The following is a 20,957-nucleotide window of genomic DNA, read 5'->3' as shown; positions in this document are numbered from 1 at the left end:
ATGGACTGAATCAGAGAAGCATGACAACATCACAGGGTCAATATCCACGAGCAAAGCATTCCATTAAACCATGGGATCCCCTCAGCGGAGTCCCACGCACACCCTGAGCAGGGCAGCTTTGCCCAGGAGGCTGCAGGGACCCCCTGGCACAGCAAACTCTGCCCCCAGGAACTCCCAGCCCCCAGGGGGACATTGCTGGGCGCTGCTGCTGAGCTCCTGAGGCCACTCAGGGGGTGGCATTACACAGCCATTGACCAGGAGAGATGAGCTCTGCTTTCACAGCAATAATTTCTTCACTTCCAAATTGTCCCTTTGGGCAAAGAAATGCTGCACACACAACATTTCCACTCTTGGAGGAGAAAGGGAATGCATCAGTACAGCTCCTGACAGATTTGTTTTTAATACAAATTCACAGAGGTACACGAGAGACTCCAGAAAAGTTTGAAAGTCAGAACTTCTGATACTTTAAAAAAATATTAAATACATGATGACTGTTTAAAATAGAACTGATTCATGGGGAGAAAGGAAGTACTTAATGACTTGCTCATGCTTAAGGACTCTTAAATAAAACAAGTATCTGTTAGTCATGCCTTGGAAGGATTTGCTGCTCCCGAACTACTGATTTGAAAAGCTTTTGACACAGCAAGATGAAGACACATCCCCAAGGGCTGCTGTGTGAGCTGAAAGCCTGTGTGCTCTCAAACATTCTTGCTTTCATTCAAGAAGGGAAAGATTAGCACGAGAAAGAAAAAAAAAAATAAAGACTTAGTTGTTTTGGCTTTGGAAATGAGGTGTCAGTAAGATTTTCTAGCCTGAAGAACCACCAAAGAACCCCAAATTATCATGACAAGAAGTAGTGATTGAATTTGAGACCACCAGAGGCTATCCAGGCCCTCATCTGCATCTCTCCTACTATAATTTTATTCATTAATTGTTGGCCTAATATTACAGACCCAATACCATTGAATAAGAGAAGAAAATTAGCAGAAAAGACAGAAATGACAACTAGTCACCCTCCATCCTTATGAATGAATCACGCAGTACAAACTCCAAACACAGGGTTTATCAAGGCTTGGCCAAAATGCAGTTTTGGCTCTGGGATAGCAGGCAGGAACAATGAAGCAACACAAGCCTCTGCTCCATTTTTACTGCTCTGTGCTCCAGCAAGCACAATTTCCTCTCTCAGCAGCTCCTGAAAACCTAGCCTGTTATTGGTATTTCATGTTGCTGAAAGCCCTGTGAATAGCTGAATGGGGCTTTCCAGGGGAGGGCTCTTGGCACAGCCACCCCAGCTCAGGTAGCAGCACGGACACAGGGACAAGGAGAAGCTGGCAGCACTGTGGCAACAGGAAAGACTGAGCAACAATACACTGCCCCCAGTGCCAAAGCCTCAAATGGCTGTTTATGCAACTTTCCTTCACAAACTAACCCCAAAACTTGCACTGGGATTGCAATTTGCATTTCAGCCCACTCTCCCCCCGCCCCCATTTGCTGTTTGCCCAGTTTTATTAGAACCATCTGCAAGATCCTCCCCTTCCAGTTCCTTGTGTCGGTTCATCTGACAGCTGCACTTTCTCATCTATTCAAAAAATCTTTGTTTCAAAGTTGTTGAGACAGAAGGTCTTTGACAGGCTAAAAATCATCATGAAAATCAACACAGAAACCACATCAGATGCTGTTTTTTACAGATTGAAGGGGAAGAATGGAAGCTGGAATATATACATATATCTATATATATGGGTTTTTTTTTTTAATGGGAAGATAAATGAGGGTTTTGGGGATCAAAAAAAAATTTTACCAACTCTATCTGCCAAAAGCCACAATTTACTGAAGTTGCCACTGCAGAAAGGGTTTCAGGCTCACCATTATTACTGACAGAACAAGAGAAATGCAGAGAAGTATTTCCTTACAGCAGCTCCTGGCAAAAGATCAGTGAGGGGAGTGCAAAGGGAAGGAGGAATGTTGGTGAAGTTGTAGGGTTTGAATCATTTTCTTTAAACATGATACAAGTGTTACAAGTTTTTGAATACAACATGCTTTTCAATCCCTTCCATTAGCTGGTGCATGGTGCTGCTTAAGCTTCCATCTCTCACTGTTACCCTGCTAAGGATCCTTGTTCCCTTCTGGGGACAGATATCCCTGCTGCCACCAAGCTGGGACAAGCTGATGGGACAGCTCCTGCTGCAGCACAGGGCAGGGCACAGCTGAGAAATGGCACAAATCCTGGGCCTTTCATTGCTTTGGGCATTGTTCTATTTGGGTATTTTTCTACTCCAAATTGTTTCTGCAGAAGAATGGCACAACCTTCACTTGGGGATTAACTGGGAATTCTCTTCCAGATTCCTCCAAATCTTCTCATAAAACATTCTTGATAAAGCAAATTCACTTCAAGTATGAACACAAAAGATTTTCTTTTTTCTTCTGTTGTTGCTGTTTAAAAGGTAACAGAACTACAGACAATATTCACCTGCCACCAAACCTTGCCTGTACATGTGTAAATTTGAGGAATCTGTGACATGAACTGAACTATTTCAAGTCTCCCAGAGTCCCAGCAATGCTGGAAATAACTTTCTCCACGTTTCCACCAGAAGCTCAATCCTTGAACTCTCCATCACATCCCAGCCCTGCTGTCACCTCCCCTGACCTCTCTGATTCTGCTTTATACAACCCCCAGCCCACGTCTTCCCTAAGCAAATTCCTGATTCCTTGTTTAACTAAACAAGACCATTTAAAGGTTCTCAAGCACTGACAAGATTTCTACAGCTTCTACACTGGGATTTGCCATTTTATTCCCACACTTTCCTTTCAATCCTAACAGAACATTTTTGGGTTTAAATAAAAGTATTAAGCAGGATTTCAAAATTGCCATGAACAAACTGGCTTATCTTCTCCCTTGAACTTTATCATAAAACACAATTTAAGTGCTTTTAATTGCACAGGCTCTAGAAAAAAAGATGCAAATGTAATAATTTGAGTTGACACATCATGCAAGGCAGACTTTAAAAGTATTTTCAGAAACACTAGAAACAGCATTATCATAATCTAACTTTATAAATTTTATATGCAAATGAAAAAATAAAAACACAGACCTGAAAATATTTAACAAAATCCATATATTTCAATGAATAGTATAAAAAAAGTAGATCTGCTCTTGAAAAAGTATCCTGGAATCTCTCAGGGGAATTAATGGAATAACCACAGAGTCTGTGCTTCTGTGATCAACTAGCAGGAGAGACTTTTATTGAAACACTTAACATTACTTTTGTTAGCATATATTCACTCCAGTGGCTTATTAGAAGTTTTGGTTAAAACGAGATACTCTTTGTCCAAGAAAGCTGAACAAAAGCAAAGTCTGAGACACCAAGCTTGAAATTTCTCTTCCCACCCCCCCCACAAATGTATTAAAAAAAAAAAAAACATTTTGATGAATAATCTCTTCCAAATCCTCTTTTCCAGCCACTTTTGATCTTTAGAGAATATATACATTTATATAAGCCAGAAACAACCACAAAAGCAATTTCCAACCCCCATCTCAATACATACCCCTGTTTCAAGGTATCATGAATATATTAGGCTAAAATTGCAAACAAAGGAAGGCTTGGGACTATAAAAAAAAATTACACCCTGCTGTTAATGCCATTTTTCTTGCTCTTGAATAGGTGATGTCGATTCCCTGGTCTCCATTCAGCAAATAAAGCTGTGAAATGGCAGTGGATTTTCTGCTCCAAGTGCAGGCCCACATCCAAACAAATCTAACATTAAAACTGTGGCTGCCAGCCTCAAATATTCCCTCCCACAGGAAAAACCACTCCTGGATGTACCACAGAGGTTATCAGAAAATTTTATTGAATTGGGTTAGAGGAGAAAGTGGCAGATTGAATGTGTGCAGGGCATTCTCCTTGTGTAGTCTGCTCCTACAGAATGAAGTTCTGAAAGCAGAGGCTGCTGTGGGCCTGCTGAAAGCTTCATGCCATGGACAAGGGAAAATCCTGCTGAAAACTTCATGCCATGGACAAGGGAAAATCCTGCTGAAAACTTCATGCCATGGACAAGGGCAAATCTGGGCAAATCCTGCTGAAAGCTTCATGCCATGGACAAGGGCAAATCTGGGCAAATCCTGCTGAAAGCTTCATGCCACGGACAAGGGCAAATCCTGCTGAGAGCATCATGCCATGGACAAGGGCAAATCCAGAGTGCCCAGCATCAGAGGCACTGCAGAACTCTGCACAGCTGCCACAGGAGCCCCAGGACAAAGCCAATGGCACCTCCCTTTCCTGGCACAGCAGCTGCCAAAGGGCAGGGGATTGGTGAGTGCAGCCTCTGCAGCCCTGGAACCATGGGCAGCACCTCTGTCCTGGGAATGCAGCCACAGCTCCTCCTTTGCTGGGCTAAGGCAGAGGATCCATCTCTTGATGCCCAGTTCTGTACTCTCAGTTAGGAGCAGTGCCCTCCATGGCTCTGTCAGAACAATCCTGCCCTGTCCAACACCAGCCCTCCCAAAACACAAGTGCTCAGGCCAGGGGGGCAGCTCAGCTTGAGCACAAACCCCCTCTGGAGCCCAGAGCCCAGCTCAGCTGGAGCACAAAGCCCCTCTGGAGCCCAGCTCAGCTTGAGCACAAACCCCCTCTGGAGCCCAGAGCCAGCTCAGCTTGAGCACAAACCCCCTCTGGAGCCCAGCTCAGCTTGAGCACAAACCCCCTCTGGAGCCCAGAGCCCAGCTCAGCTTGAGCACAAACCCCCTCTGGAGCCCAGAGCCAGCTCAGCTTGAGCACAAACCCCCTCTGGAGCCCAGCTCAGCTTGAGCACAAACCCCCTCTGGAGCCCAGAGCCCAGCTCAGCTTGAGCACAAACCCCCTCTGGAGCCCAGAGCCCAGCTCAGCTTGAGCACAAACCCCCTCTGGAGCCCAGAGCCCAGCTCAGCTTGAGCACAAAGCCCCTCTGGAGCCCAGAGCCCAGCTCAGCTTGAGCACAAAGCCCCTCTGGAGCCCAGAGCCAGCTCAGCTTGAGCACAAACCCTCTCTGGAGCCCAGCTCAGCTTGAGCACAAAGCCCCTCTGGAGCCCAGAGCCCAGCTCAGCTTGAGCACAAAGCCCCTCTGGAGCCCAGAGCCAGCGTGCCCAGCACAGAGGGCTGGTGGCCCCAGGCAGAGCAGGAGCAGCAGCTCACACAGAGCTGGAACATTCCAGAGATGTGTGGCACCGAGCTCTTCCCACAGCTACAGGCAGACTAAGAACACTGAGTGCAGCAGGAAGCTGGAGAGAAATGCTTTAGCTGAATTCTTCTCATTGCTCAAGTCAGAAATGCAATCTTTACTTAAATGTTAAGCCATATACATGGGCCATTAGTCAAAGTTCCTGTTCTTTTTTTAATAGCTTTACCAGGTTTGACATTTTGTAACGCTATTATTTTAAGTCTGGTCTGGACTAGAATTCAAATATTAGGAAAATGATTTTCAAAAGACTATGCTAAAATATCTTCCCCATATTGCTATCATTTGTCAAAGTTTTGCTTAAAAGCAGGTATTAAGATAAATGAAATGGATCAAAAATGGAATACTTCCAGGAACATAAATGATGGTTAAATTAAGCTTGTGACAAGAGCCAATCCACACATTTTGACTTCTCAGTGAAGTACCATTTGACCTTGCAATGAGAAAGGCACTCATATACTATGTAAATCTAAAGGAAGAAAATACATCAAAAAGTGAACTCAATTGGTTGAAAGAGCCAGAAGGCAAAAAAAGGCAACAAGTGGTGAAGGTGAGAGAGAACATCAGAAATCGAACAGCAGCTCAGGGAAAGGGCCAGAACTGTAGAGTCAAGCAGCAGAACAAGAAGAGTTTGAAGACAGGTCAGAAGATACAGTTCACTGAATATAAAACCTGAGTGAACACTGGCAAATTGAACAGAACCAGCTCTACTTGCTGCAAAGCCTCCTTAAGGCAAACAGCACTGGGGTGACAGCAGTGCTCCCTGCACAGGCCTGAGGGCATGGGAAAGGCTCTGTCAGTCCTTCCTGGGCTATTTCTCTCCCTCAAGTACTTAAGGCATTTTCCCTTGTTCTGACTGCAGTTTAAAAATACTGATGGAAAACAACTACAGTTGTAACAGGGAACTTCAAGTAGCACTTAATATTTCTGAAGTATTAAGATACAGAGTATGCATTTAAATAGCACAAAATGCAGCAAGTGTGCAGTGGCTCCAGATTTTTTGCCCAGTTATGTGAAATGCTCTTGCCTGAGCTGCATACAGAGCTGCACCCACACTGCCCTGCTCACCCACTGCACCACAGCCTAGGACTGAATGCACCAGGCAAACCACATCATCACCCAAAGCACTGCCAACTTTCAAACACTGAAAAACAAAAAAGCAAGATTATTTCTTTAAACTCTCTCTTGGTAGAGACAGGTTGGGCATTAGTGGTTTTGGCAGCTGTATAAAACAGCTGCAGCTGGAAACAATTGGTGCTGAGCAATCGGAAACAGGCAAGGACAGAGGACAATACACCGCAAGTATTGCTCCCGTTCTGGCTTGTCATTACACACAGGAGAGCTTCTGCAGCCTCACTTCTCCAACAGCATTTGCTAAAAAGGAATAAAAAAATACACTGAAATTTAGTATCAAGATCAATAGAAGAGTTATGCACTTGCATTGGTAAGTATTGTTATGGAAAGGGAGACTCTGAGAAGCTTTAATTCTAAACTCACTTGGCACAGAAAAGTGGTTGTTGAATCCTGCAGTTAAAGAAAAATGAGGCAAAAATCCAAAGAGGGTAGTAAAGGACTATCAGAAGAGTAATGCAAATGGCGACACTTGAGAACATCCACAGCTGACACAGTTCACTGGGAATACACAGAAAGGAGGAACAGGTATCAGCAGTAAGGGGGGATCCTGGATCACAAGGAAGAACTGCTGGTGAACAGAAATAATTTGCCAGGTTGGTGCAGACCACAGGGCCAAAGGAACATGGTTCAGTGTGCTAAAGAAACTGCCCAGGGTGAGGTGACCTCAGTGAGTGTTATACTGCAATAAAACAGTTACCAGAGCTACAGAGGAATCTTTTAAATGCTCCTCTAGAAAATGATTTTATATGTTAGCTCAGAATAAAATTCCAAATTGGAAAGGTTGAAGCAGCAAGTTACTTTTTCAAGCATTTTACTCCTAAACACAAATTGAAGGACAGAGGAATGGAGAAGCAGGAATGCTCCATCTGTGCAGGATAAATTATGGACTAGAAGGGAGGACAAAATTCAGCAGCTGACATTTGAAACAACAGAGGTAACAAGCTGCAGATTCAGCAAAGCTGCCAAATATCAAAAATGTTGAGAAGAAGATCAGAAGAATCACAAATATCCCAAGTAGAGCCCCAGAAAGGACAAAAGTGGATACAGGATGCCAGCAGCCAACAGCACCACCTTCCCCAAACTCACTGCCACCTCCACCAGCAGCTCAGAGACTTCTGTGACAGAACTGGGGTCTCTGTACTTCATATTTTTGCATGGAATTTTCCTTCAGAAATTCATCCAATTACCTTTTGAACCCATTTACAGTCCCATATCCACAACATCCTGTGGAAGGACATTCCACAGCTTCTCGGTTTTGTGCGTTTGTTTTGAGCTGCCAGGTTCTTGTCAGAAAACAAAAAAGAAAGCAGATAAGAAACTTGGTTCCTTTATTACCTCTAGTTATTTTTCCCATGCCATCCATAATGATCTGTGATTTCTTTCCCAGGCCCCCTCAGCCTGCCTTGCAGTGGAAGTGTCCTGTTGTGTGTTTTTGTGCTGAGTGGATGCTGCTCCATACCTCCAGCTCCCCACCCTGCATTCCTCTGCTGCATTCTTTTCAAGTGAGGCTGTGTGTCATATTCAGAAGCTTTTGAGAAGAGGATGAAAGAATTCTAGAGCAGTGAGAACAAAGAGGCGTGTTTGAAGGGAGAGAAAACTTATTTAGGGAAAAAACACAGGAAATAAAAAGTTTCACTGTGATTCTACATGTTTGCAAGCAGAATCGTTCAAGCATTATTAAAAGATATGAAATAGGGAATAAACTGCAAGATTTGTAATAGAAATCAGCTTATTTTTCTATGCCTTCATGCTTTACAGAGCTGAAATAATTTCAGTGTGCTCTGTTTCCCCTTCAAATGAGCATTTCACCTCAGTTTGTAACTTCCCAGCTCATCTCAAAAGGGGCACCAGTGCTAGAGGCAGACACTAATGAGCCTCTGTATTCTAATTGCATGAATATACTGAAAGAATAGAAATAAAGGCAGTGAAACAGACTGCAAAGAACTGGACAGAGAGTGCTGGTAAAAAGGAGGCTGAAAATGAATTACTGGTCATTGTACACTTTTAATGTTGTAGGAGCAATACAACATTGGAACAATGGAACTCAACTTTTCCAGTATTAAAAGCCAACTGGGATCTTTATCACTCACTTCCAAAAGTACAAAAATTACAAAAAGTATACAAAATATTCCTGAAAGTCTGGAGCAGCACTGTGATCCAGCACCCAGGTCAGGCTCCCCTCAGGTCCCACTGAAGCCCTTTGGAGCTGCTGTTCCAGGTAAAGTTGCTTTTCTCACCTTATCACACTGGCTGTAGGTGGGCACAGCAGGACACAGCTCCTGGCAGCATTTCTTTACTAAAGGAGCCCTCAGAGAAGCCCAGCTGAGGGCAGGTAAGGTCACGGCAAGTAGAGTCCCCCTTAGGGAAAACATCTTGGATTAAAAACTGCTGCAAACCACACCCATGGCAGGCCCTGCTCCTCTCTGGATCTGCTCCGAAGCTTTGGGCAGCCCAGACATGGAAATTGTTCATTTGGTGCCACAAAAAATATCCTATTAACATTTTTGAGGAACATCCCACTTCTAATCTCTGGTAAGCATCTCAAATACCCAAAACTATATTATTAAAACAAAACAAAAACAAAACAAAAAAACCCACAAAAAAACAAAAAAAACAAAAGGAAAAATTCCACGCAAAACATTCCATGCTATTGCATCCCTGGGCTGCAGAAACCCACACAGGAATTTTACAGTATATTTTTTCAGATCACAAATGTTCTTGTAAATGCTGTGAATTGCCTTAAAAATGTTGGCTTCCATTATTTAACAAAAAATCCCAGCAGGTGTCATTCATGAGAATATTTAAATTTTTGTAGTCTGCCACTACAAAAAAAAAATTGAGAGCAATCTCAATTTTTTGTTGTTAAGTTACACCAAGTATATTTTAGATTTTTCCCAAGAGTAAGACAGAGGAAAGGAAAAAAAGATATTCAAGTGCTACTCTGTGTATGTACTTGAGAGCTTTCCCACTTAGAAATTCACTTTAGAATTGAATTTTGGCAGGTGTAAGATTTTTGCCTTCTTTGTAAAATCCTTCTAATTTGGCAGAGTTATGATGGTTTGAAGAAAAAAAACAACTAGGTTTATATTTTCTGCACATAATCTTAAGTGTTGATAAAATTCAGTATTTACTAAATACATTTCAGGACATTGGGAACTAGGGAAGGGGTATTTGCCCTTGATCATAGCAGGTCAAGATTGGAAGAAACATGTTTTCCACATAAGACTGTCCTTGAAAATAGGCATAGAAACAGGAGAAAACCCACTGATATCTGCAAATCACGTAACACTTCTGATATTTTAAAACTTTTCAGCATATATGACTTCATAAACTTGATGCTGCTATGAAGAGCTACAGGCAATGGAAATAAAATGAGTGCTGTGCTGGTTTGCAGTGGGAATTCTTGCCAGCTCCCCACTGCCCATTCTGCATAAACCCATCAAAGTCTGATGCTCTGCCATGATTTCCCCACTGTAATCTGCTGCCTATTATTCTCTCAAACCCCATCTGCAGGTCATTTTTCTATCAAATGAGCTGGTTAAAATTCCTTCTCCCTTTTTATTTAAACCTAGGGGAATTTCAAATAGTCCAGCACTAACCGACAGGAATTTATTTTAACCATTATTTAAAACACCAGCAGCTTTGCTCTGCTACAGTTTAACAGCTCTGATGGGTTTCATGCAGTCTCCCTTCACTTTATCTCCTCTGACACAGGCATTAGCATCCTGGGAGCCCAAGTGTGGCTCAGAGAGTCATTGCCTTTATTCCTTTTTAGGCTCAGACCTCTTTCCACACAGAATTTGGAGCATTACACAAATTTACTATGGACAGAAAAGCATGTACTAGTGTGAAAATAGCTATATAACAAGTAAAAATATTTAGAAATGTATACTAAGGTAAATCCTCTTTCCCTTTATAATTTAAGAAATTTTGAGGTGATTTTCCTTATATAAGGGAAGTAAAGTGATTATTCCCTGATCTTTGAGGAAGGAGATACTTAAGAGTTAAAATTCTGGATATGCATTTTGAACTGAAGCTTTTTCCTCTACCAGACAGCACTGTGAATGAAAGCCTCACACTTGCCAGCACTTACCTCCATGCCAGAGGGCTGAGAGGGAGCATGACCTGGATGGGATTGCTTCCTAAAGCCTGCATTTGAAGTGATCTAACAGGGTCCTGTGCAGACAGGCTGCTTCTCACAGGCTGCCACACACACTCAGACTCTGCAGCCAAAAAGCAGCTGTTCAATAAGAAGCTGTAGAGAGATGTATTTCTGCAGGCTGCAGCTTGAGAACCTCTTGTAGGAAGCCAACAGAATAGAAGACAATGGAAAACTGTTGGCTGTGATGGGGCTTGAAAATAATGAAGGTTAACATAGCTTATTTTTTCTTGTATGTGTGATGGAAGACAGGCAGGTGAGAGCAGCATGATGGCCAATGCTATCACAACATGTTTCCCTAAGAAAACACCTTTGGAGCACTGGGACAAAGCCACCTAACCAAAGCATCAGGTGGCTGTGCTTCAGTGCTCATTGCAAACGCCTATTTGTGAGTTTCAGAAGTTACACTTAAACTACAAGCTCACAATTAACCACAAAAACCAAACAGCAAAACCACCCAGTGCATGCATCAGGGTTCTCCTGCTTGTAGCAAAGTGCCCTTAGCTGTGGGTTTGCAAGCTAAAGGGAAAGTAATTTCTCTTTTTTGGATTCTGAGCTATGCACAAGCTCGTGGCAGTGCTGCAGCTTGGCTTGGGTTTCACTGAGCTGAGAGCTGACACACACAGAGCAGTGAAGGTGTGACAAACAGCCCTGGTGCCACAGGCAATGCTCCTTATCTGCACCACCTGTGGCACTGAGTGAAGTCACACAGGCTGTCCTGACAGATGAAAGGCAGGATTCAGCCCTTTCCCTGCCTGTGCTGTCAGCCAAGCCACTCGGCTTCCTCTTCCATGCCCACCCACTCCTCACAGCGGGAGCTCTGTGCCCTTGCCAAGCTCTGTGCTGAGCTCCTGCAGAGACCGGAGGGGGCAGCACCACCACGGCTGGGGAGGAAGGGCAAGGGCAGAGCGCTCAGAGCTGCCCCAGCAGCAGGGGCTGCCCTGGATTGTGTCCTTAGAGACTCTGAGCGTGCTGTCCCCACTGTTGGCTCTGACTGATCACTGTACAGGGCACACAGTGGTACACACACACCAACTGCAGAGCTGCCAGCCTGGCTCTAGCCTAGAGAAAAACAAAGGGAAAACCAGGTGGAATGCCTGATCCACGAGGAATCCTCATCTTCCTCATTTGGCCTAACAGACCCAAAGCTGAGGCAGTGGAGCAATGTGCACATGGACACAGGAGCTGCTGCTGTGGGGCAGGGGCTGGTCCTGGTCTGCAGGGGCTGCACAAAGGGCACCAGTGACCAACACCTGCAGTGCTCCTCAAAGAGGCTGCAACCTGCAAGCCTGGCCCACAAAAGCTGCACCAGACAAACCTCATTGCATGGAACTCCAGCAATCAAACACTGTGCCTGAGCCTCATCAGCATCACTCATCTGAGTATGCTTTGATTTAATTCATCTTAGTAAGGACCTGACCTGAGCTAAATCAGCACAGAGATCTGAAAAAAGAGATCCTGGTGGTGGTTGTTGTCTCTTTTGTTCCGTATGTCCCATTTAAGGATCACTTATTTTTAGGCAAAACCTTCACTTTTAGGCTGTGGCTCCATATAACTTTATCAGCAGGAGAACCAACTTCCACAACTCCTACCTTTTCTCCCCCAGCTGTTTGTTCCCATGCCAGCCCAGCCACCCAAGACCACATGGGTTTATGCTGGCAGTTGGTCTTTTTGGCAGGATTCTCCTTCCCCAGCTGAATCATTTCCCTGGCTGGGTTCACCAACATGTGCTGGCACAGCACAGGAGACAGCACAGAGAGGAAAGGAATGACCAGGAAAAAACAGAAGTCAAGTTTTACTGGGCTGCAGGGCCACCACAGACACAATCCCATTTAATTAGCTTCCTGTTCCTCACCTGAGATGAGCTACAGAAACATTAAGACAGGGGAAGAGTGATGTTAAACTAAGGATAAGGAAGGGATTCGGCAGAGCAGGGAGCAGATTCAGAATAGCAGCATTTAAATGGTTAAATCTTGAGAGGACATCTTTTAATCATCCCACAAGTCACACAAATTCTAAGTTCCATAGAAAATTTAAACACCACTCTGCCAATGCAAATATACTATTTGATATCAGTCTTCAGAACAGGGCCATACAAAGTTGCCCAAATGAATTATTTACTACTCAATGCTCAAAAATATTTCTAGGCTTTGTAATTCCAAGTTTGGCCACATTATCCTCCCAAATGTACAGAAAGAAATATCTCTTTTGTCAATACTGCCATCACTGAACAGTATCATTCCAGAAATCCATGCAAAGAAATATCAGCTTGGTTAAACACCAGAGTTCAAGAAAATGCCTTAATTTACAATAAAAAGCAGCTTTGGAAGACAGGGATGGGTGCAGAATTGAGTATTTTGTATTTTTGGAGACAATATGCTTTGGTGTTTGCAAGAACATTCTGAGAGATGCCAGAGTGCTGGCTGAGTGCCAGCAGAGCTGAGCACCACCCTGGCAGATGCTCCAGGAGCAGGGGATGCCCATCGAGGCTGTTACACACCAGCAGCCTGCAAAGGGAAGGGTTTCCCAATTTCCAGGGACTGCTGCAGTCCCCCAGGAAGGGGATGGGCACAGCCAGCTGCCTGGAAGCCCTTCTGAGTCCTCAAATGCCCATTAGCTCAGCAGCCAAACATTTCCATAATTCCCTGCTTCTCAAAAAGGCTGTGGCCCACAGCCCACAGGTAGGAGTTAGTTAGGCTTAGGAAATGATCTAGCAATAAACCTGCGCAGAAATCCTTCATGGTCTCATCTAAAGTTCAGCATTAAAGGGACTCCAATGAGACATTTGGATATCGTGGCAATCTGGCAGCTTTGCAGAACACATTTGACTGCTGAGCTGTGCAATGATAAATACAGAGACAGACCAACCCCAATGCCCCACATCCATTAGGCACTTTCAGCCACTTTGCCAACACATCAAACCAATAAACATTGAATAAATATCACCATTTAGCACACCATCTAAACTGTGTTGCACAAAAAAGTGGCCATAAACTACTGAGTTTTATGCTAACCCTAAGTTCTGATGACTAATCTGGTTCTTTCATTCCAGCAAGCTGAAAGTACAATGGCCACAGTGGCAGATTGGATGCTGGAAACTACAGCTCCTGTGTGAGCTAATCCTGGGGATCTCAGCAGCTCCAAGCAGACAGTGGGGGAAGGTCCCATGCTCATGACTCATGCTACCATTTTTCTCTCTCCTATTGTTTTGCAAATTCTATGCTTAATCTAAAATCCATTTCAACTAGAAACTTCCAGGCTCGGTGGAAACTTGAAGATAATATATTCCAAACAAGTGATGCTTCAGAAGGGTGTGGATCTACAACCCTTGAAATCAATCTAAATCTGGGCTGGCACTGCCCTGCCCGTGTCCCTGGCCTCTGCTCCTTCCCATGCTTTCATGGCCCCACAGAGAGCAGATCACAGAATCACAGAATCACAGAAATTCAAGGCTGGAAGAGACCTGTAAGATCATCAAGTCCAACCCATGTTCTAACTGTTCAACTAGATCATGGCAGCAAGTGCCACATCCAGTCTTTTTTTAAACTCTTCGAGGGATGATGACTCCACCACCTCACTGGGTAGATGATTCCAGTATCTGACCACTCTTTCTGTAAAATACTTCCTTCTTAATTCTGTGACTCAGCTGGAAACCAGGGCAGTGCCACCACGAGGAGCCACAGGGAGTGGCAGTGATGGAGGACATGTCACAAGATAAAGTTGTGGCAATCCAGATTTAGACAAATCTAAGTGGAGGTCTACCACTAAGAGTTATTAATCATCCTGAATGAGCCACGTCTTAAAGGAAATGGGCATCCTGAGCTTTGGGTTTCATTTTAAGGTAATGATTTATGTCCCTAAAACATTTTAAACCTGTACATTAGCAGAAAAGTTATCCTACATATACTGGTAATATATTCTCTTAATGGGATACATAGCAATGAAATTTTGTCTCACTAGATCTTTAAGAGCAGATTCAAACTTCAAGGATTATGAGTTCAGGCAGGATAATGCCCTGATGGCTGCCAGTAACACTTGGGAGCTGCTTTTGATAATAGGTAGGATACCACAGTAGCCACACTCAACTCTAGGAATCTTTTCTGCTTCATTGCTTCAGCTTTAACAGCCCATTTTTGAGTGGTAAAACAGGAGCAGAAATGGCAATATATTTATGAAGACACGCTAAATAAAATTGTATTGCTTTTACAAGGAAAAGCAATAGATTATACCAAAGTTACAACAAAAACCCTGTGTGTCTGTAAGAACAGTGCAAGACAGGATTCCATCTGCCTCCCAGGACAACTGTTCATGCTGGGTACCCATGGCATGAGGCCAAACACACCTCCAGAAACAAATGCACTAAGTGTCAGATATTTTAATATCACCTTTCTATGTAAAGCATTTCTGTTGGCCTACCACCGTCTTCCAGACAGGGAGATTCCCACTAAATCATCAATAATCCATCCAGGCAGCCATCAGTCCACCTGCTAATGAGCACTTCTAGCACACAGCACCCATCCAGAGAAATCAGGCCTGGAAGATGAGAGCATAGCCCTTAATAATTTACAAGGCTCATTAACCTTATCCCATAAGACAAACAAAAAGAATGGGGCATCTACTCAGATTTCCAGAGCAAACCAAGATAGAGTGTTTCAGAGGCCATTAGGATGTATCAGTCAATAAATACTCTGCAAATGTTCTTCTGTGGAATACCCTGGCAGCCAAAGAACCATCCATCTCTAAAAGCCTGTATTATTAGAGACACAACATCAGGAACCTTAAGAAACTTGCACTGCTGAAAATGAGATTGAAAAGGTTCGAAAAATTATTCAATATGGCAAATGCTAAAAAGATATTTTGAATTTGCTATTTTAAGTAGACAAAACCAGTCCAGTCTGGTTCTGCATAGAATAAATACCAGCCCTCTACAAATGTCAGGTGTGCCCAGGGACAGAACTCGCAGCCAACATCAAATACTCACTTTGGCAGCACAACACAGAACCAGGAGTGGGGGAGAAGACAGCCCAGGGTCTTGTCCTGGGACTAAACACTCAGTTCTGTACCTGGCCAAGCAGGGCATCCCTATTCCCACAAACATCCCTCACACAGGGACTGGTATGAGTATCTGGGAAGGAATTCTAATGATGCAGTTTGGTCTGCAGTTTATGAAAACCAACAGAAACAAGCCTAACACAAATTGCTTGGTTTTGGTGGTGTCTCCTGCTACAAACACACACCTTACTGCTAGAAAACTGCTTTTCTCTCTGCACAAACACCCAGCAGCCACGAGGGTTTGCCTCCAGAGGGAAGCTCTCCACTTACATCTCCTCTTCTATCAGATCCCACCCTCAGTTATCATATTCCTGTGCTGCTTTGAAGTCTTCCTAAAGGAGATAATCTAAATGCTAGAGGAGCTGGCTGGAACACCCAGTCACCCTCTGTGGGAAAGGAGGAGGCCCTGTGTTCTTCCCTGGCTCTGCTAAGCAGGTGTAGGAACAGGAGCTGGGAAGCTTTAGGTGCTCCACCTTGTTTCTCACTCCATTTACAGGGATCATGTAGGTGTTTTCCAGGGATTTTTTCCAGACATTGTGTATGAGCTGCTGTATCTTCCTTTCCCTCTCCACATGCCCAGTGAACTCTCCCTCCCAGCTACAAAATCAGCATGCAGAACTGCTACATGATAGAGGCTAAAAGCACTTAAAACCCAGATGTGCTTCTCAGAGCCCATCCTATCCCACTCCTTCCAAAGGCAGGACACAAAGCCCCATTTTACTGTCGATCATTCTGAAATGGCAGCAATTAAGGAACATGCTATTTCCCTAATTACAATTTCCTTTTCACCAAAGCCCCTTTACTCCCAGCAGCTTCCATGGCAGGCACTGAAGCACAGCCCTTGCCAAAGCCAAGTGTGTGTGACTCTTGTTCTTTCCTAAGCTCTGCCTTTCCACACCAACAGCCACCCCTGAAGGCTTTTCCAAGGTGGGCCATGGCACAGGGACTGTTCAACTGCTTGATGACATTTTGGGGCTACAAGGAGAAAAAACAGCACTTAAAATACAACAGAAGAATCCTGAATTAATAGAAACAAGGAATAACAAGGTAACTATATATTCCATAAAGAGTGCTGATAACCATTATTCTTTTGATAATTTCTATCTTCCTGTAAAGAGAGTTTTTACTGAGGTTTCATATTGCATATTCTTTTGAAACAGGACATGAAGATAAAGGAAAAAGTGATATCTTTTCAAACTTACTTTCACAATTAGAGTGTATCCTTAATGCTTAAACCTAATTAAACTCAGAACAACTAATTCAAGATTAGTAAAAAAACCATCTTAGACAGAAGATGATCAGATAGGGCAAAATTATTATTTCAGTGCATGATCTGGGACATGCTGAAGATTAAATATTAGCAGCATATGTTCATGGAAGGAAAATAAAAAGATGGCATATTAACAAATACAGTTTTTCCTAATGGCTTTCATGAAGTTACATCAAGTTCATGATATATAAAAACTTAAATACTTCAAAATAAAAATCTGTATGTATCAACTTGTCAGGCCAACACAACAATGTCTCAGCCTATAAATAGCACTCCCTGACCCCACACAGTTGTGGCTAAATAAACATCATCCTGTTTTCCAAGGAAAAGCTCCAGCTCTGGATGACCTGCAGGGTGATGGGGCCAGTCAGAATTCCTGACTGCTCACAGGCAGCACTCACCCTGCCACACCCCATGGGAGGAGCACAGAGTGAGGGTGAACAGTGGATCAGGTATAAATACTGCAAGAAAAGCAAGTACTGCCAGAACAGCACTGCTGTTGTGAACAGGTTACTTTTAATCAAAATTAAAACCAGTAGCTGGTGTAATTTATCTGGACACATGTTCAGTGGTGTCATATTTCAGTCCCAACATACCTTTCTTCCACAGAAAAGTGCTTTTCTAATATCCAGAAGTAAAAGAATTTTTGAAAGACCATTCTGTCTCCAAAGAGACCATTAGAGTCAGTTTTCCATTCTAAACAGAAATTCCTATCTTCTCAAACAGCTCCAGCTCCTCCAAAATAACCAAACCATCCTGAGCTTTCTCGTGTCCTCACCTGCCAAAAGCAACAAACACTTCTAAAGGAGGAACAGCAGAAAACCAAAAGCTATTCTTTAATGGCAGTGAAGTTTGAACCAAGTGAAAATTATTGTTGCTTTCTCTGGAATGACAATTACCAAAGGTTTAGCCCAGAAATGCCTTAAAAAAAATATAAATTAGGATACTAAGATTTGCTGCCTTTCTCCATTTGTTTTTTGTCACAGATCTTTAAGGATTATCTACCTGCAACTGAGAGGTTATCTATGTTAACACTTTAAATACTCATATTTGTACAGGCAAATGTTATCTACAGTTTTCTAAATCACTGTCTCCCAAAGTTTTGAGGTTTCTGCCTCAAAGTCTCAGTCCTCAGTAAATTTTATTTCCACATCCCATGACAAAGTTTTTAATTTAAAATTGTAAGGCAACACAGTCATGTGAGGCATTTCCTAACACAGTGGTGGGCCATAAACACCAGGTACTGTTGAAGAAATGCACACACCACCTACACTTATTGAGAATGGGTGCAATTATGCACCAGAGCCTCTCACCCTGCCTCTGCCCAGCCTGCACACTGCTCAGCAGGGATTTCTGCACTTGAGAACCTGATTTTTCACACACACTCCTCTCTCTCCTCAGGCACTAAAAGTTTTAGAACAACTTTCTCATTCATAACAGAACATTTTGCCTGCAGACCACACACAAATGTGACAGTGTGGGTGTTTGGAGGCTGCTGAAATGATGCAGGATAAATTACAAAGGCCAAAGGACTTCCAGCCCCCCCAGGAGCTGCCCAGAATCCCCTCTCAGCCCAGCTGCAGTGGGAAAGAAGGCTCCCAATGCACATTTATTGTCCTGAAAGTTACAGCACGGACACATGACCTTACAAGGTGCACACAGAACACAGGGCATAAGTTATGCCTGAAGAGCCCCAGGCCTTCCTATAGACAGGGGAGAAAGATTACATGGACAAATTACTCTTTCAACTGCCCTTCAGGTCAGTAGCTTTCAATACTAACTTTTTATTAGATACTTCATTAAGTTATTGACAATCTTTATTTTCCTTTTCGAAACTGCAGAGATTTAATTTATTTTTCCTTAACAGTACAAGGTATGCATTCCCTGAGGATCTTAAGTTACTTCATTGCTATAGATTAATTTTCTCTAATCTTACTCCTTTATAACTCATTCCTCTGTTCAAAGAGATTTTCTTTCCCCATGAAAAACTAACATAACATCAAAGCTGCAAGGCTGTGCTTTTCCCAGAAGTAAGAGAAAGCGATATGTGAGATACCAAATTTTTTATACTGGAATTTTGAACAGTATCTTGTGACAGAATTTATGACATGAAACCTCACAGAACTTTGAAATTTTGTATTTTTTATGACTTGCAGTTACTGTACACAGCAACAAAATGAAATATATAAAATATACACCAACTTGGTAAAAAATTATGATGTTAAATTCTCCATTTTCAACATAACACAATGTAAACTCCTCTGCAAATGCCAGGCTGTCGATCTGTAGACACACAAGCTCATCCCTCTACTGCTGCCTCTCTCCTCTGTTGAAGTAAGCACTGAATTCAAATAGGAAACATTCTGAAGCACAATTGTTGACCTGTTCCCAAGGGACAGTTACAGTTTCATGCCTTAATCACTTCAACTTTCCATTTTGTTAATAACATAGTTGAATAAAAATGATCTGATGCTACTTGTGCATTCATTTTAATGAGTCCCTGGAAAGAAATGCCTACAGTGAAGCACACCCAGATCTCCTGAATCAGTGGGAAAAGTTCTGCACAAAGATTAGAAATATCTTCAGCTTCTGTGCATCAGTAACATATTTTTGATCCTGAATCCCAATTCAGCTCTGAAGAAAAATAAGTTTAGGAGAAAGTTTCATAGTTAAATATGAAAATCAGTGCCTGAGCTAACATAATCCTCCAGCCCCAGCTTCCCCTTCCAAATCTGAGCATATTAATCTCCTTTCCTTTTAGCTGCTCCAGTTCTTGCATAACAATGCCATTTCCTGAATTCAAATCTGCACAAATAAATCTTAAAGCTGAATAATACATTATTAAGCCCTATGAATATTCCCTTAAGCAGGGCATCCTTAAAAAACTGGGCTACACTGTCACAACTCAGCATCATTTTCTTTGGACTTTCAGGGTAAGAACAAGAAGTACTGCAGCAGCCAACAACCTAAAAACCTTACTGAAACATAACATTTCTCCCCTCTGCAGAGGAGATTTTTAATAAGCTACTAATGCTTTGTTGAAACCCCCATCCCTCCACACAGCAGTCACTTATTTCTCTGTGGAAATGGAATTTGCACAGGCTCCCAGGGAAATTCTGGACTGATATTTTTGGGGGAAGGAAAAGCACACGGGCATCCCCACCTTCCTGCACAGCCCTGAGACACACACCTCTCCCAAGTGTTCAAACATTCACCTAAATGATCATTGCTGCAAGATGAAAAATTTCCAAGTACTTTACCTAAGCAGGATGCTCAGTTTCGATCTGCCTGCTCCCTCAGCTCTGATCTGTTCCTCTCCTAGTGCAAATGCTCGCTAGAGGCTAAAAATGTGTGTAATTACTGTGTTCCAGCTCCAAGCTGAGCACAGGCTGGAGACTCTCTGCATTAGTTATTATCTCAAATGAGCTCCCTCAAGTGTGACTTGCTGGATGAGGAGGATGGCAGCTGATGGCAATGCAGATTGTGCACGGACATGGTCCACAGGACACTTTTCACCAAAAGCCTATCTCAAGCAAGGAAAAAATAAATCATCTTGAAGTGCAACTAACTACAGGGTAAAGTCTACTGGATGTCAGAGAGCAAAATTTATTTCTCAATTAGGTCCATAAAAGCAAACTATTCATTATCACTGCTTTATCATCCACTCAAGACTCATGATACACCTTTTCTCAAGGGGCCTGGAGAATACAAACAGTATTACTGAGGAAAGATCAATTACCTGTTGTAAGCTAAACATTTAAAAAATGTCTTTGCAGTAATCCTGAGTGAAAAACAGACTGACATCCAACAGGACAAGACAGCATTTCACACATGGAAATGAGACAAGTTCATTACAGGGAACAAGAAGTAAGGCACTGAGAAACAGAGGCACATAATCTCTCCATTTAAACATTTTTTTATCAGCCATTCAGCAATGAGCACAGTCCTGCCCCTGCCTGATGGAGCAAGTGCTCAGTACCTTTATCAGCTCAGTTATTCAGTGCAGCAGATGAATGCTGAGCCTGGAGCATGCCTTGGCACGATGAAATGCCAAGCAGTGAAAAGAGCTGAGCCAAAAGAACTCTGTGCCAGTCCAGCCTAAGCAGTGCTTTCCTCAGGAAAGAGGAACAGAAA

At 43.0% G+C, this 20,957-nt stretch overlaps 1 protein-coding gene across 6 annotated transcripts in view; it reads right to left on the bottom strand.

Moving 5' to 3' along the window:
* The window catches only part of PEAK1 (pseudopodium enriched atypical kinase 1), a 112,036-nt gene that overhangs the window by 66,505 nt on the left and 24,574 nt on the right, over positions 1-20,957 (bottom strand). The window contains exon 1 of one of the 6 annotated variants that reach the window (XM_058033095.1): positions 20,084-20,137. The exons of the other annotated variants lie outside the window; for them this stretch is intronic. The gene's annotated coding sequence lies outside the window, so the exon portion shown is untranslated. Of the gene's footprint in view, positions 1-20,083; positions 20,138-20,957 lie in introns of those variants that run through there. 6 annotated transcript variants of the gene reach the window in all.

Source organism: Melospiza georgiana, chromosome 13 (assembly GCF_028018845.1).
Source record: "Melospiza georgiana isolate bMelGeo1 chromosome 13, bMelGeo1.pri, whole genome shotgun sequence".
In the NCBI taxonomy this organism is placed as follows: domain Eukaryota; kingdom Metazoa; phylum Chordata; class Aves; order Passeriformes; family Passerellidae; genus Melospiza; species Melospiza georgiana.
This window is presented reverse-complemented; position numbering and strand designations above follow the sequence as displayed.